Below are 6,000 nucleotides of genomic sequence, written 5' to 3' on the forward strand. Positions count from 1 at the left end.
TGCCCACTCAGGTCCCTTCCAAAAACACCCACCAGGGCTCTCTCCTCCCCACCCCTTCCAGTCCCAGACACAGATGGGTGTTTGGCTCTTCCAGGGTCTCAGATAACACTGCCATCCACTTTGAAGGTCCCCACTCTTGCCACGCAGCTCACTCGAGGGACACCCTCCTGTCCCCCTGCCTGCGAGCTGATGTGGTCACATCGTCCCCCACTACCCCGTGTCTCCTCCGAGCCATCAGCCGAAGGACTCCCCACACTTCCCACCAGCTCCTTTTCTGTTATCCTCTGCTGCCTTTCCAGTCACTTCATGTTTCCAGCAGCACAGTCTCCCTAATAACTTCCTATTCTGGCATAAGTTAAAAAAATTAAATCCTTGATATTCAGAAAAATATTTAAATTCTGAACTTTTTAAGCGAAAGTTATGCCTTCTCTGTGGTGTGACCGGACCTTGCCCCTGCCTGCTCCAGCCTCCCCTGCTCATCTCCACAGCCTTTCTGCTTCGGGAGAACTGTGCCGCTTGCAGTAAACCCCTTCCCTTCCTTTCAGATCAAAGATGCTGATGCCACTGATAAGGCCAATTGCAAGTCTTGCCTCGGTACTCCCTAGGGAGAGAGGGAGACGGACAAGGAACACGACGTATTCTGTGTCTCGCTGCGGAAAAAAAGTCTTTATGTCCATGCATGTATACCAAGGGGTACAGATGAGCTATTGCAGGTAATGATGACAAACAAACCCCTTCCTGAGTTACTCCCAAGCTTGGACACATTAAGACAGATCAATTATTTATAATGTTATAAAGCAGGCTACCTTTCTAAAATGAGAAAAGCTGTTGAGTGTCTCTGCCAGTATTGTCACTTAAAAATAAGAGACACAGAAAATGTCCAGTATTCTCCTTAGGTAATTTGTTTAACAAATATTTTTCTTTTTGCATCATTTAATAATTCCTATGCCAAAGCTGCTGTAGATTTGAATTCTGAATTTCAGTTTGACAGGAAAGAAATTGTTGGCTCGTTTGACAAGACTTACTCAGTACCTCTCATTGACTACAAACTATAACTGTGAGTTATACCATAGCTACAACTACTTCTGTTGAGTATATAACACAGGCCACTGGCCGATTACACATCCAATGTTACGTATATATTTGCATCTAATTTTCTGTCTCCAGTGAAAAAGCTGAGGAAAAATCCAGATCTGCTGAAATCCATAGCTAAAATTCCAGTTACTGCAGGTGGGGCTAAAAATCTCTTCCCAGATTTCCACAAGCCGCATGCATAAGAAGGTATTTTCTGTGCTGGCAAATACATGATTTTTCACATCTCGTATTTAAACCCTCAAATAAGGACCTGCAATTATATTCACGCAACCATATACATTAATCTCTAGCTATCTTATTTTATGTGAACTACTACTCAGATATTTTGTGGCAGTCTTCACTGCAGTTTCCAAACCCCTTGCAGTTTGTCATATTTTACCTCTGTCAAGTAACGGAGGAAACCTGTGAGTATTTAAGTGCAGATTAGATGCAGCTTTGTAAAAACTGATAAACAAACTTGGCCAGGACAGATGTGAGCCACAGAAAGTCGAGTGCCTGGTCCAGCAATGAGCACACACAGAGAAAACGCGGAGCAGAGCTGGAAACGGGACCCAGATCTGTGGAGTCCTGCTGATTTCACAGCCCAGCCACCTCTTCTCTACCTACTTGCGTCGGTCTCGGCTGTCCACTGCTTTGAAAACGTGCGCACGTGAGCATGACTTTTCTGGACCCACAGCAGTAGCCCATTCCCCCTGTGTGTCACAACAGTCTCGCAGATTCTCTCCCTTCTTTCCCCAGGGGTTTTCCTTATCCCTGCCAAACCCACGGTGGAGGGAACATCAGTCACTCCTTCGGTTTCTTGCAAAAAGCAACAACCCTGAAATCCCAATTAACATAGACAGAAGGTTAGAAGAACCTTATGTCCCATCCTGATCTCCTTTACCTCAGCCTCAAGCCAAGAGGGAGCCAAAAATATGATAGTTGCTTTCTGGTCAGGGGAAGGAGAAATGGTCAGGGTAACCCACCCTAAAAATTCAGCATCACACGTATGGTATAATGTCGGAGCAGGAAAATGCAAAGAACCCTGACGACTTTTTTTTAACCTTTGACTCATGGCAAGAGGAGGGCATTAAAGACTCCCTATAAAGAGACCTCAGAGAAGAACGTGGTGACCTCAATGAAATAGCAAATTACACCGCAAATCTCAGAAAGACAACCGCTGCGGTTCTTCCGAAAGAAGTTTTACCGTAAGAGCGCTAGATGAGGGAATCTGAGGTTAGCCATTGGAGCTGGGTTTTTCAGCACCAGCTTGAGAGGTGAGTCAGGTGACCGCTTTACAGAGGGCAACCAGCTCTAATAAGCCACTGCGCTAATAAGGAGAAAGCTCATTTCATCCACCATTAAATATCCATTAAGGACTTCAATTCTTGCCAACTCACTTGCGTGAAGCGGAGTCAGCAGAGAGCTATGTTTATTAAACTTCACTATTCATTTTGCCCAAAATGGCCTCGTACCCTAATGGGGAAGAGAAAAGCCAGTAATTCAATAGATGAATGCTGTGAAAAACATTCCCAGCCGTTTCCCTACTAATAACATACATGTAAATGGAAATAGACTTCGGTCACCTTAAGGAAGCAAAATGCTTTTCAGGCTGTTCTTAAAAAGAGTGAATGACTGACTTTTCAAAGTTCCTCATGAAACGCAGCCCCCACTAACTTCCACAGGGTGTGGTGCTCCTAAGCATAGACAGTGGTATAAAAAATAATGAGTGATGGGTCTAAGCTCTCAGAAAGATGTTAAATAGCTAATAATAGTCCAAATCATTCCCCCGCAACCTGTAGGTGCAGCTTCGTGTTGGAGGTCAGGTCCATGGTGTTGCACCATGGGGAGTCCGTCGGCACTGAGGAGCAGTTGAAGCAACATGGCAGCCTCATGGCCCGGTGGCTCTGCGCCTGCTGCTGGGAGCGGGGGAACCTATGCAGAGCCAAGGTCATTCACTCTGATCTGGATTTTTTTTTCCTCATACCTCTTTTCTTTCATGAGGAAAAATGGGAAGAGGACAAGACGAAATTACAAAAAGCAACCAGGAGGATGTAAATATATGCCAACCCCTTCCATCCTTCTCTGTTTTTTTCTTAAAGATAGAAAAAAGTTTTTATCTTTAGTATTTTCTTTAAAAAAAAAAAAAGGAAATATACTTCTTTAAAAACAGTAATCACAAAGGGAACACTCAAAAAAGACCACTAACAACTGGTCAAAACCAGTTGCTTTTTCCTCCGATTCTAATTCTCTCTCTCTTGGATCTCAAAGTATGCCATGAACTGTAAAAGATAGAAAAAAGTTTTTATCTTTAGGTATTTTCTTAAAAAAAAAAAAAGGAAATATACTTCTTTAAAAACAGTAATCACAAAGGGAACACTCAAAAAAGACCACTAACAACTGGTCAAAACCAGTTGCTTTTTCCTCCGATTCTAATTCTCTCTCTCTTGGATCTCAAAGTATGCCATGAACTGTAACATTTATTTAACCGTGAGCTCACATGGGGAGAGCACAGAGTGCCCGGAGCTGCAGGCGCATTGATGCTGACCTGCCTCCGGGTGCTTCTGGGCTTGGTGCTGTACTTCACTTCCCCTTCTCAGCCTGGTGCCCCCCTTTTGCGGCTTGCCTTGCAGAGACCTTTCCTTCACGCTGTTTTGCTGTCCAGTGGAGAAACTAGATAAACCTTCCCAGGCCACCACAAATGACCATTGGCCCGTGATGAATTTGCACGTGGTGTGGCGGTTAATCAATTTTTGCCTGCCAAACTGCAAATATTTAGGATAGATGAGGAGGATGGACCTTCTCTGGGAGAATGTACCCGTGGAAGAAAAAGGAGGAAAGGAGAGGGTGAAACAGGAGGCTGATGTCGATGGTGTGCCTCAGCTGTGACACGGGCACCCGGGAGTGACGGCACGTGCTATCTCCAGCCACAGTGCTTCTTCATGCAGTTGCACACCTCATTCCAGCCTTTAGTCTCTGACCTTAGGCTAAATGTTTTCTTCTTTAAAATAGAATTTGGAACTAAAAATTCCAACGCCTTGTGAGTTTTTAAAAGCCCCTTTACCTGTAATTTAGAAGTTCTCTGTCAAATCTAGATTGATGCACTTCATTTTGCAGAGTGCTGTGCAAGGGGAAGCCTCAGCCCTTGTTCAGCTAAGGGCTAAGGACTGTCTTTTACGGTGTTCACAGCCCCTCATAGCTGTGCACACTCGTCTGGAGTGTGGAAGCACCCAGGCCAGCTAGATGAAAGCTAACTTGGTTTCTAGGAGCAGGAAAGCTGCCCCAGACAAGATGTCCTTGGCTTTTTGTCACACCATAAATGCATACTGAGTGTTGAGCTTCATGACAGCATTAGCAAGAGACTAATGCTGATTTTTCTTGGCAGAAAACCTATCGGAGAGCAGCAAGAGAAAAATGCCTCGTCCCTGTTGGGGTGCGGCGATCTGCAGTGATGCAGGGAGGGAGGGGGAAGGGACTGGCTCCCAAAGTGTTGCACAGATTGTGTGAACGTGTGCAGGGTGGCACAGGGTCCGAGATGCACAACTATCAAACCCGTAACATGTTGTTTGAGTGTGACAGCTTCTTAGGGCTTTAAAATAAATTAGATTGCGTCTAAGTGTATGAGTCTGGGAATAAACCCCCTCCCCTAGCTGAGCCCCCGCTCACAGCCTGATGCTGTGTCAGAGCCGGAGCAGAAGTACACTAGTCTCCTCTTCCCAAATCCTGGTTTCCATAGACCAGAGGACCAGTGTGTCCATGTCTATGATCCGGACGGCTGGGGACCGAGGTCAGAGAGAGGACGCATCTGCCTTCCAGTCACAAAGCAGCCCAAGACATTTTCTCCATTTTGTTACACAGTTCTGTGTCTCCTTCTTTATTTTTTAGACAAAAAAACCCCTTCAATATACTTCCGTATGATCCATCCTTAGGGTGTTTATTTCTGCTCAGACTCATGAGGAAGACAAGCTCTCTGGAACATGCTGTCCTATTCCTAGGTAACCAGGTTTAAGGGAGTTGTGATTAACATCAGACATTTCTGGGAGCTTATAGAAAATGAAACCTCTCAGACATTTCAGATTTGTCTCCTGCTAATTTTGGAAAACATTTTTTACACAAACTTAGATACTGTATCTTTAATTCATATTTTCTGCCCTTATATCAAAACCAACTAATTAAGTTTCTGAAAATGTTTGAAAATATCAGTTCTGCTACACTTCTTTCTTCTTCTGATCAAAAAGCATGACAAATAAATCCTCTACAACAGCTTTCATTTAACTACTGGCACTACATATCAGACTACACTGCTTGCAACAGCTACCAGTTTAACAAACTCTCTTTCCCCTATGGGAGCAAGTCTCGCCAGCCTCAACTAAATATTTGGGGTTACAAGCTGTTAAGAGTACTGTATCAGATTTATTTTTATAGCTCTAAAAGTGATCATGGCTGCTTCTCAGCACAAACTCAGCATTAGAGCCCCCGCTTCAAAGAGCCTGTAATGTAAACCGTGGAAGATGAAAAGAAAACAGGTTGCCATGGTGGATGGAAAGTCCTATAGGCCAGTACACGGCTCCTCAGAGCGTGGTAGGGAAATCTGCCACATGGAAGAATTTCTTTTGTGATAGAGCTGGTCAAAATTTTTCCGACTTCACTTTCTTAAACGGAAAATATTTAACAACAACAAAAAACCCAAGCAACTCAAAATATTCTGAGTCATCATAAAAAACAACTTGGAAACACAGAATTTTCCACAATATCAATATTGTGGTCCCCATGGACGTCCAGTGTTTTCTTTATAGTGCAAACATTTATGTGTTTCTAAATATAGAGGACTAAAATGAAAATGGCACTTAGATTTTCATCTAAGGCCAAATGCCTCCTGAAGATTAAAGCTTCAGACTTTTAAGAAAAATGTAGCTTCTCATAACA

This window comes from Aptenodytes forsteri, unplaced genomic scaffold, assembly GCF_000699145.1.
Source record: "Aptenodytes forsteri isolate BGI_AS27 unplaced genomic scaffold, ASM69914v1 Scaffold109, whole genome shotgun sequence".
NCBI lineage: Eukaryota > Metazoa > Chordata > Aves > Sphenisciformes > Spheniscidae > Aptenodytes > Aptenodytes forsteri.